The sequence below is a fragment of the Formica exsecta genome, unplaced genomic scaffold (assembly GCF_003651465.1).
Source record: "Formica exsecta isolate Colony F162 unplaced genomic scaffold, ASM365146v1 scaffold261, whole genome shotgun sequence".
Lineage (NCBI taxonomy): Eukaryota > Metazoa > Arthropoda > Insecta > Hymenoptera > Formicidae > Formica > Formica exsecta.
In genome coordinates, this window is record NW_021849876.1 from 116,517 (window position 1) to 128,841 (window position 12,325).

The 12,325-nt window shown below is 37.2% G+C and overlaps 1 protein-coding gene across 4 annotated transcripts in view; it reads right to left on the bottom strand.

Moving 5' to 3' along the window:
• LOC115236893 (probable 2-oxoglutarate dehydrogenase E1 component DHKTD1, mitochondrial) overlaps nt 1-12,325 on the bottom strand; it is a 94,749-nt gene that overhangs the window by 10,501 nt on the left and 71,923 nt on the right. The window lies entirely within an intron of this gene.

Here is a 12,325-nt window from a genome sequence, read left to right on the forward strand (position 1 = left end):
GTAGTCTCCTTGTGACTTTATACAGCCACTCCAGCGCTTCTACCATGCTTCAAACCCTGAAACTCTTTTTGCTGTAGCATGTAAAGCATCCTCTACGATTAGGTCTCTATCTCTTTGTTGTGCCTCTCCGGATACAACGGGATTTTTGGGGATGATTCAAGGGTTCCGTGCAAAAAGATTTATTTATACAGCTTACGTATCGTAGAGTTCGGTTTGGTGATGCTTCGGCGATGTAACAATGTCGGCGTTTACAGAATCTTACAGTTTCTTCAAGTATACGCGTCACCACTTAGTTTCGGAATACGGCCCCGAGGTACTCGCTTGAGTGCATCAATCAACGCCACAACAATTGAGCGGATCTCCGAGCCATCCCTTCCGGACAACTGAGGCCTCCACGAGATAGACCTTGGGTTGCTTATCTAGCAAGAGAATTCCAAATTTGTCACTTACCCACGCAGCAAATAGTGAGTTTATTAGAAGTTTTTTTTATTATTCTCATTTCATTCCCTCTTTCTCTCCTCAAAGGAAACAGTTATCCGATAATTATTTAAATTTTAATATAAACATTTATCTATCATATTATTATTTATTTCGGTTATATATTAAATATTTCGTCTATTTCCTCACCTTCCTTCCTCTACAGGTCTGGCCCCGAGGTACTCGTTATCTCTCTTTTTATGGTCCGAAAATAGGTGATTTTTCGGTACTAAGTCGCGATGTCTTAATTGCATATTGCAACGAATTGCATATCTTGCATTTAATCGCGGTTTTGGGAGCGCGCGCAACAGCTTACGAAGTGCTGAATTTGCACTGTGCTCCTTTTTTACTTTTATAGGTCGTAATTACGTTATTCGATTTCGAGTTACGACATCTTGTACCGTCTCGAAACGTCGCCCCTTGAGCCTCAATTTAATTTTTGGGAACAAAAAGAAGTCGCAAGGGGCTGTTACGTCCGGTGGACTCCACGATTCTTTTCTTTCATGGAAACTCTTTCACTGATATAAAAAATTACGCTTTAGAACCTCTCTGCACTCGACGCAAACAATAAACCAAGACATATCTAGCAGGCGAGACTAATCTTCCGGAACAATAAAAAAGTTTTTTAACCGTGAGACGAATTAATAAATATTCCGAAACTAAGACCTACGTCAAAGACTTGAAAATTCTAAACAGAAGATAACAGACCCTCGAACGCTAGAAATGTAGACCATGTGCATATGAAAAACAAACAGATGGATCAAATATTCAACTCTAAGGTTTGCGCAACAGACTTAAGAGTTTAAAACAAAGGATAAGGAAAGGGACGGGGACAATGGTTTACAGATGAAACTACGATCCGTAACAAGAACTCGCGATACTTGACACCATGTGCTCGCCTGCCAGACCATCCTCTTGTGTTACCTGTTTGAGATAAATGAAGGGAATAATAAAAATGTCAACTTAGCGGACTCTCCAATGGGCAGGACTTAGCTTCTAAAAACAAAAGCCTACACCAATGGACGCAATTTCCTGGACCTTCTTTTGGAAGGGTAACACCTCCAACTCATGAGAGGGGTAATAAGTAAAGATTTGATTTGTTAAAAAAGAGTTCTACCTGCCTAATGGAGAGGGTACGCGAGGAGACGCCAAGATTTGATGTACGCGAAATCCTCCCTCAAAAAAGTCAGTCTATCTTCGCCTCTCGATCCGAAGTTTTGTACCGAGTCTATCTGCAGCTCGCTCTGTCTTATCGATACTTTGAAATTTTGATAGTCTATTCTTACAGTTCTCTGCGCGTTGTTCCAGTGCAAAGAGTTATATCTTATATAAATTAAAGATTTATAATATTCGTGCGGACAAGTGACGTGTGGTGTGCGCTTGAGTGCATCAATCAACGCCACAACAATTGAGCGGATCTCCGAGCCATCCCTTCCGGACAACTGAGGCCTCCACGAGATAGACCTTGGGTTGCTTATCTAGCAAGAGAATTCCAAATTTGTCACTTACCCACGCAGCAAATAGTGAGTTTATTAGAAGTTTTTTTTATTATTCTCATTTCATTCCCTCTTTCTCTCCTCAAAGGAAACAGTTATCCGATAATTATTTAAATTTTAATATAAACATTTATCTATCATATTATTATTTATTTCGGTTATATATTAAATATTTCGTCTATTTCCTCACCTTCCTTCCTCTACAGGTCGGCAGGTGTGATCAACTTATAGACTCTGACGTAATGTCAAGGGTCGGTGTTCACACTTAGCTTTAGACCTTAAAGAATCTTCTTCCCTCTACGGATCGGCAGGTGTGATCAACTTAAAGACTGACGTAACATCAAGGGTCGGTGTTCACATTTAGCTTTAGACTTTAAAAAATCTTCTTCCCCCTACGGGTCGGCAGGTATGATCAACTTAAAGACTCTGACTAATGTTAAGGATCGGTGTTCACCCTTAACTTTAGACTCGAGTTAACCTTCTTCCATCATCTTTAGAATGATTCTCATTATTATAATTTTTATTTATTTATTCATACAAAACTTTATATTTGCGTCGTTTATTTTCTTTTCTTTTCTTTTTTTTATTATTAAAGAGAAATTAACTATCAAACTGTTTCTTTTCAATAACAAACCACTTTTTACTAATCTTGACGTACGTTTCCGAGTGGAAATCACGAAACAAGATCCCAAATCTATTTCTGCAAAATCGAAACTCTGGGCAAAGACCGCGAGAAATAGGAAAAATCGCACGATAAGAAAGCTTCTGGCTCGGGCGTCCGCAGATCCTAGCTTTATTATAGACTATAAAAAATTAAACTTAGATAAGCATTCGTTCAATTTAAGAGTCCAACATTTATACAACACTTAACAACCACGCAATACACAACCTTGTCCCTCTACTCCTTCTCCTCATTATTCTCCTCCTTCTTATTCGGTTTCTTTCCCCGAGCAGTCTCATTCACCTGCTCCTCTTGAGCATCAACCTTCAAGAGTTTCTACTCCCCCTCCTCCCTTTGAATATTTACCTTCTCTCGACCATCAACCGTCGAGAAAATCTTCGCCTCTCGATCCGAAGTTTTGTACCGAGTCTATCTGCAGCTCGCTCTGTCTTATCGATACTTTGAAATTTTGATAGTCTATTCTTACAGTTCTCTGCGCGTTGTTCCAGTGCAAAGAGTTATATCTTATATAAATTAAAGATTTATAATATTCGTGCGGACAAGTGACGTGTGGTGTGCGCTTGAGTGCATCAATCAACGCCACAACAATTGAGCGGATCTCCGAGCCATCCCTTCCGGACAACTGAGGCCTCCACGAGATAGACCTTGGGTTGCTTATCTAGCAAGAGAATTCCAAATTTGTCACTTACCCACGCAGCAAATAGTGAGTTTATTAGAAGTTTTTTTTATTATTCTCATTTCATTCCCTCTTTCTCTCCTCAAAGGAAACAGTTATCCGATAATTATTTAAATTTTAATATAAACATTTATCCAGGAGCGTCGCACGATTTTGAGGAAGCCCTCCAGGACTTCGTGGAGGAATTTCCAGATCTTAAAGAGGAACCGGAAGATCCCGAACAGAGATCTTTCGATATCGAAGGAGAGTTTGAGTTCCACGAAGAACAGGCTAGAGAAAATTGGTTCAGGTATCTCCTGGAACAGTTCCCTCCATATCTCGATCCCCTTCCTGAAGGAAGTTATCGCGTAGGCCCAGACTTTGCAGACCTTGATCTATTCCGTTATATCCTTAGCGTAAGTCCTCCCGGGTCTATTATCCCGTTTTTTATCTCAGGTTATCAACTTTCAATATGCGTCCCTGTAAAAGCCTTGGATGAAGCTTCCTCCCGCCTCCACAGTAAAACTTGAAGATCTCCCATAATATTATTTTCCTTTCTTTCCCATTCATCCTTTTTTTCTCCTTTTTATTTTATAACTTAAATTATATAATTAAAACTATTTATTGTAAATTACCAACTGTATTTAAATTTTAGTCTTTCTCCTCTTCATTCCGATTGATGCCCTCAGTATCAATGTATCACTCGCGAAAAGAACATCTCTCACTCACACACACACACACGCACGCACGCACGCACGCACGCACGCACGCACGCACGCACGCACGCACGCACGCACGTACATGTTAGACTTTAAGAACATTAAATTTTATTTTTTTAAATTTTTATTCATGTAATAATTAATATTAAACATTTAAATAATGTATCTCATCTTTTAAAATTTCTTTGTTTTTTAAATAAATTGTAAGATTTAACTTTAAATCAGAGTAGCTTATTAATCCGTTCTCCTTCCCGTTCCCCCGAGATCGCACAAGGTCCCGTCCTGCCTAACAGGGATTCATTTCCTTTACCGAGCGAAACGGCCTACTGACAGAGTAAGAGCGACCCTTCCGGCCGTTGACCTGTTTAAGGCCCTGTATTGTTCGTTCGACTCGGAAACACTTATCTCGCAAAAGAAAGAGAGAGTGTGTTTGGAGGTAAATATAAGTTGCCTTCCATCCCGACTCAATTCTCCACGAGTCCGCACGTAACAGGGCTAAATCTGGCAACAATCCTCACGAATGATTTTTGCAATTTTTTCAATATTTTCGGAGGCCGTCCTGTGTGCTTGCCTTCGACCAACGTTTTGACCAAAGTTTTATGTTAAACTCGGAAAGTCTACTAAGACTCTCGAAGTGATTCGTCAGGCTTTTGGTATTGACGCTCTAGGCCGTACACAATGCTTCGAATGCACGCTTCAAAAAGAGCCGAACGTTGGTCAAAGACGATAAGCACACAGGGTGGCCGCGCATTAGCACAACCACCGAAAATGTTGAAAAAAATGCAAAGATCGTTCGTAAGGACCGTCGGCAGATTTAATCTCTTATGACTTCTTTTTGTTTCCAAAAATGAAACTGAAGCTCAAAGGGCGACGTTTTGTAACGGTACAAAAGATCGAGACCGAATCGCAAAAAGTGCTTTACACGCTACAGCAAGAAGATTTCCAAGGAAAAATTGAAGCATGGCAAAAGTGTTGGATTCCCTGTATAAAGTCACAAGGACACTACTTCGAAGGGGATGGAAGCAAATTGTAAATAAAATAAGCCTAATATTTTTTAAAGATCAAAATAAACTAAAGGCTCTTATTAATATATATACAGGGTGTTCCGGAACAACCTTCCGTCCGTGAAATGACGTATTCCTGATACAATTCTAAGACGATTTTTCCTTTACCAAAATTTGAATTGAAGCGTAATTTTTGAGTTTTAAGCAATTTTTATTCTGCTCAAATCAGATGTTCCAATGTTAAAATATATTGGAGCGAGGAAAATCCCCATGTCACACGACTTCGAAATTTTCAAACCCGTTGGAAGATTAATGTGTGGGCTGGAATAATGGGCACTGAAATACTTGGTCCAGTTATTCTTCCAGATGTTTTAACTGAAAAAAGTTACGTCGATTTTTTAACAGAAAATCTACCAGATTTTCTAGAAGATGTGCCATTATTTGAAAGAAACGAAATTATCTTTCAACAAGACGGTGCTGGGCCGCACAACGCCAGGATCGTTTCGAATTATTTAAACGAGCATTTTCCCATTTTCGCTGGATGGGTCGGTACGGCCCGATACGTTGGCCCGCAAGATCTCCGGATCTCAACCCCCTTGATTTTTTCCTATGGGGATATTGTAAGGAAGTAATTTATAAAACGCTTCCTGAAAATATCGAAGAGCTAGAGACAAGATTACGACATTCTATTTGGGATATCGACGAAGAAATAATGCAGAACGTCGAAAGAAATTTATTAAAACGCATAAGAGCTTGCATTAGGATGGATGGCGGGCATTTCGAGAATTAGGGGCTGTAGAAACTAGGTATGTGAGGTTGGAAAGAAAGAAGTGAGTTGAAAAGAAAGGAGTGAAAGGAAAGGAGTGAAGAATGGAGAATTTGTAAAGGATGTAAGAGAATGTATAGGAAGGAGGTGATTATAAAGTGGATGAGGAGAGGAAGGTATGGTGGATTGTTATATGGAAATTGTAACCCTAAGGGGAATCAATAAATTTAATTTAATTTTTAATTAATTTTTTATTAGCAAGCACAATCTCTTTAACTTTTTCCACGTTTTCATGACCTCGCGTCATCTTCGATGTCTTCTCGGCCTTCCTGAAAGCGTTTATACCATTCATAAACTCGTGGTTGTGACATAGTATCGTCGCCAAAGGCCTTCTTTAACATTTTGAACGTTTCGCTGCACTTAATTCCGTTTTTAACACAAAATTTCAAACAAACTCTCTCTGATCCGACATTTCGCCACACAAAAAATCGCCGAACACACTGAAGTACGTCTTGTTCATTCGCTCGCCAAACACAAACTAAGCGTCGTAGCTGCCTGAAAATTGACACGTACGTCACTGACAGTGCTATTAACACAAAAAAAAGAATCAACTCGATAGACAAGATACAGCGCACGCAATTTGAAAATTCTCGTTACATTTTGATCACACCTCGTATTATATCAAAAATGTAATGGTAATAATACGCAGAACAAGAGTGAGTCACCCATATTGTCAGAAGGTAAATGTGTTATAGAATGGAATTTCGAGACCGATAGAGATTGTCCGATAAAATATACTATTTACATTAAAAAAACAACTGGCAATACAAATTTACCGAACTTGAGTGAATCACCCATGTTATACAGAAGGCAAATGTTACATACGGATGTTTGAGACAGAATGTCGAGTCTCTTCTTCGACGAATCATTCTGTTTTAACTGATAGATTAAAATTGAATCACAATTTTGATTGGGATAGAATCGAAATTCTCTAGTGAATCTTAGCTTAAAAAACGCTTGCTTTCTGAAATGGTACATTAAAAGGCGATGAAATAGCCTTATGTGATCGATAAGTTAACAAAACTTTGAAGGTTACGTCGTCTTATTTGTAAACACCCCTCTATATTCATATTTACTTTATGTATTGTGCGATATGAAGAGATTCGACATTCTTTAATTCGAACATCCGTATGTAACATTTGCCTTTTGTACAACATGGGTGACTCATTCAAGTTCGGTATATTTGTATTGCCAGTTGATTTTATCGGACAGTCTCTTTCTGTCTCGAAATGCCATTATACAGGGTGTCCCTAAACTGGCGATAAATATTTTAATCACAAATTCTTTGTAACATTTTAAAACGTAATAATACGAAAATATCGAGGCTATAGTAGTTTTCAAATGGGAAAAGTTTAAAGATCACAAATGACAGGGCTAGAATTTCGCACGCTCAGGGATGGCAAAATGGCCAGTGGTAAAGGTGTTTCCATGAACCGAATGCCTTTGACAATAGTAAAATTATTGTAAAAATATTCAAGATTTTCATTGTGAATTTATTTCTGTTTATCCGTAATGAATCATAAAAACAGTTTAAAATGCTTTTATTCAATAGTTTAATATACCGATATTGATATGTGTCAACTGTTATATTTAGCTGTCTCCACAATGAGATTGGTCGATAAAAAATATTTTTTGTTCCTTGAATTTGTCGATAATATAGCATACATGTATCGATTATTTATTTAATTCTGATACAAGTCACGCCATCGATATTCTTTCTTAAAAATCGCGATAAAATTTCTGGAGTTTAAAAAAGAAAGATATTAACATAATAAAATCAAATAGAAAGAATTAAAACTTTAAATAAATCAAAACAGGCATATTTCTTTAAAATCCATAAAATGTTTTTTATAAATTCTTTTAAAATTATTTTACGATATATACATAGACTTTTAATATTACTAAGTTTATTGAGCTTTGATTATATTTCAATTCTTACAATTATAATATAGGGGGAAAGTTGGGTAAAACCGGGTACCCCTGTTTTTTCGTAATAAGTGTTGCTATCTATGGCTAACTTGTGTTATTAGTTGTAGATTGACGCCATCATTATTTTAAAACAAATCGAACCCCTATGCACACAATATTTCTTTTTTAATAAAAGTTCAAAGTTTCTAACCCCCCAAAGATCGATATCGAGGCAAGAATCGAGTCGTCGTGCACTTTTTCTGTATAGAGCATTTGTTTCGGTAAGTGTGGTATTGCATTCTGTACATATTCAAGAGTATATCATATTAGTTTTGATCGGTATTTTGTACGCCGAAATATACAACCACCGTATTTGTTACTTTCCTTGTGATGGGGCAAAACCGAGTACTTACGCATGTCATATAATGAAAAGAGGGAGAACTGTTATCCTGACTTTGTGTCTCTACAAAAAGCAGTTGAAAACGAAAACTAACGTTCAGAAAAAGAAATCACTACAAAAAAAGCTTTTTGAGACCCCTAAAGTTAAAAAGTTAAATAAGGAAGTCATGCACCAATGTCGAACAAGAGGATATTTTTATTTGTGATTTTTGTCAATAGAATACATCTTTATATTGTATTTTGATTAAAATAAATCTAGATTTTGTAATTACACGGTGTTTTGCATATTTTCAAATGAATACCCGGTTTGACCCTACCGGTAGGACAAAACCGGGTACTTTGACTTCTCCACAAAATCGTGTTATACTTGGTATCCAAAAATTTCTTTTTCAGCAATTAGCTTTATTTTCTCATAGTTTAAGGTTCACTAAAGACTACTAACGGTCGGCAAAATTTTTTTTACTCTCAGATTTTTTGTACGAAGACAAATCCAAAAAGGTACTCGGTTTTACCATACTTTCCCCTATATATATGTATGTATGTATGTATCTTAAACTATAAACCGGCAAAAAATGTAAGACAATAAGTTGTTGCACAACCCAAAAAGTAGTGGCAAAAAAGAATTAAATTATACATCAAACGAATATTGTGACATGTTTATCATTTACGGTGAATGTAATCAAAACTTAATTCTTGCCGCGCAAGAATATGCTAGACGTTTCTCTGAGCGTAGGTCTCCCAATCATAATGTAATTTTACGTTTAATAAACCAATTGCGAAATACAGGAAATGTGATGCCCATAAGAAAAAATATCGGCGGTCGCGAACGATACGTTCGTACTAATGAAATCGAAGATGCAGTCCTATCGGTAATAGATGAAGATCCTCGTACGAGTATACGGACTATAAGTCGAAGATTAGAGATATCTAAGACGACAGTACAATGCATCCTAAAGGAAAACAGATTACATGCCTATCATTTCATAAAAGTTCAAAATTTATTACCTGAGGATTATGCACGTAGAGTCAATTTTTGTACGTGGTTATTTAGTCCAGTCGGCACGTCGTTTAAAATGCCCAATTATCGAATAAATAGAACAAAGCTGGAATAAATTTTAATCGCTTTGTTTGAGCGTCAGTAATGACATACTAAGTTTCCGACTGCCCCCGTGGGGTGATTACGATAACTTTGGCCCCCTATTTGAATGATCGTTTCTGAAGACATTTTTGACGAGGAACACAAGAAAAATAGTAAAAAAAATTTCTGACCAATAGTTTTCGAGATATATCACTTTAAAGTATTGGACATGATAATAAAACGTTACAAAACGGACCCAATGACCTTGACCTTGATATATGTTGTAAAGTATATGCGTGGACGCAGTGGGTTCCGCCTCCCCTACGGGGGGGCTCCACTTCCAAAAGATATAACCTAACCCAAACCTATTTCTGATTTAAAACTAAAATTTGGTTTGGGTTACGTTATATAACCCAAACCAAATTTTCGTTTTCGGAAATTTTTTTTACTATTATTCCCGTGTTCCTTGTCAAAAATGTCTTCAGAAACGACCTTTCAAATAAGGGGCCAAAGTTATCGTAATCGTGCCTCCCCCGTGATGTGCTTCAGCCGCTATCTTGGAAGAAAGTTGTGAAAAATCGGTTTTTCGCGAATATCTCAGTTTCCATTAGACTTAGGCTAAAAATAGTTCTATACAATATTGTAGGAAATTAAATTCTCTACAAAAAAGGTACAATAGGTTTTTTTCCTACGACTAATCATTTTGGTGCTAGAGCCGGGAGAATTCGGGTACTTTTTACAACAAACGGTTTTAGCGACTTTATTTCGCCGCATCTCACTTCTCAGGGACCTTGTTATTGTGCTAGTGAACCGTCGTCGTTTTACACACCCGGGGCTTGGTATTGTCTACTCGATAGTGCCGTAAGTACACTCCCTGTTAAAAGCTCCTACTATAATCGCTGCCCGAAGATCGAGCATTCCGTCTTTCGACTTCAAGACGACGTGCCTGTTCTGCGCGGAAGATACATCGGTAGAACTGATAAAAAGGTAAACGAAGAGGATTGTTGCAAGGCGCGATACTGTGCATGTGATCAGTACGATGCAAGTCAAACAAAATATTTTGGAAGCTGCAAGGAAAAGAGGAGATATGTGGGGCGAAGCTGTAAGTATGCGCATCACAAATGTTGCGGATTTAGTTGCAGCCGAGGGTCGATACCACGGTTCATGTATGCGAAAATTTTTTCATTCTTTGAAAACGTACGAGGTTTCCGGACGACCTGAAACCAAATATGCAAAAACGGTCATTAATTTTATTTCTTCGTTTCTCGAAGAACCTTGAGATGAATGCCAGTTTTCGTTAACTGAAATTTTAAAAGAGTATAAAGGCGTCATCCCTACAAATGATACGCTTAAAAAAAAGTTGCAAGAAAAGTATGGTGATGATATTATTCTTACTACAAAGCAAAACCGAGAATTCATTTTAAGCTTCCGTGACACAGGCCATAAAATTCTGACAAGTAACTGGTATGAAAAGCAAAATTCGGATATAAAAGAAGAGCGCCTAAGAATAATGAAAGCAGCTGCGGAGATTATAACAGAAGACATTAGATCTCAGGTGTATGAATTTTATTTCTTCGTTTCTCGAAGAACCTTGAGATGAATGCCAGTTTTCGTTAACTGAAATTTTAAAAGAGTATAAAGGCGTCATCCCTACAAATGATACTAGGTATATGAAAAGTGCTGGTGGGCTGACGAGGCATCACAGACAGTGTTTTAACAAAGTGGATCCTTGCAATGCCAATCCTTCTTGATATTAAAGATAAAATTGAAGAATTTTGTCATATAGCGTTTGTTACATCGGAACAACACGTGGGTGCTAGACTCTCGCGCATATCAAGGGGCAATGGATATGTTGAAAAATTTATGGGTTGGTTTTCACATCATCCTCCTTTTCCACTTGTCAACGATATTATGTCAATAAGTACTGGAGTGAAGGGAGATGTAAAAATCGATTGTCACAATGCTTACGAAATAGGAATGTCTTTAATGACACAAATCGTTGGCAACAATTTCAGTCAAATTAAATTTCAAAGGAAAAAGCGAGCAGCAAATTCATCAATAAAAATTCAAGACGAAATCGTTCCAATTGATCCGACCACACTTTTTCAAAGAATTTCGTTGGCCAAAAAATCTGATTTGTCAACCCTCCACTTAAAAAAAAAACAAGATTTGAGTAATTGAGACAAGTAGATTAGGCCTACAAGGGATATCACATAAAAAAAAACGCGCCAATAACTCTACTGCAAGATGGTGTGGAAACGGATTCAAAAGTACACTACAGCTTCTGAGAAGTGAGATACAGCGAAATAAAGTCGCTAAAATCGTTTGTTGCAAAAAGTACCCGAATTCTCCCAATTCTAGCGCCAAAATGATTAGTCGTAGGAAAAAAACCTATATTACCTTTTTTGTAGAGAATTTAATTTTCTACAATATTGTATAGAACTATTTTTAGCCTAAGTCTAATGGAAACTGAGATATTCGCGAAAAACCGATTTTTCACCCCTTTCTTCCAAAATGGCGGCTGAAGCACATCACGGGGGAGGTCGGAAACTTAGTATGTCATTACTGACGCCCAAACAAAACGATTAAAATTTATTCCAGCTTTGTCCTAATTATTCGATAATTGAATGTACTTGCCGACTGGACTAATTGGCACAGGAAGAAGAACAACCCGGATTTTTGCAAAAAATATTATTGACAAATGAATCTAACTTTACTCGCGAGGGTTCGTTCAATGTATATAATACACATATTTGGAGTAATGTAAATCCTAACGGGTATACCATTAGAAGTTACCAACACTGATTTAATATAAATTGGGCTGGATTACTTCATAATTTAGTAGTAAATTTAATTATTATATGCATTGTACCATTTTGAAATTATTACCAATAGAAATAATAACTTTAATATTAATTTAGATTGGACGTTTTTAAATGCCGGCAGTTAATAGTGCCACATACAATGATTTTATAATTAATCATTTACCACAACTGCTAGAAAATGTACCTTTAAATATACGACAACGAATGTTTTATCAACAAGATGGAGCCCCATCTCATTATTCTGTACTTGTGCGGC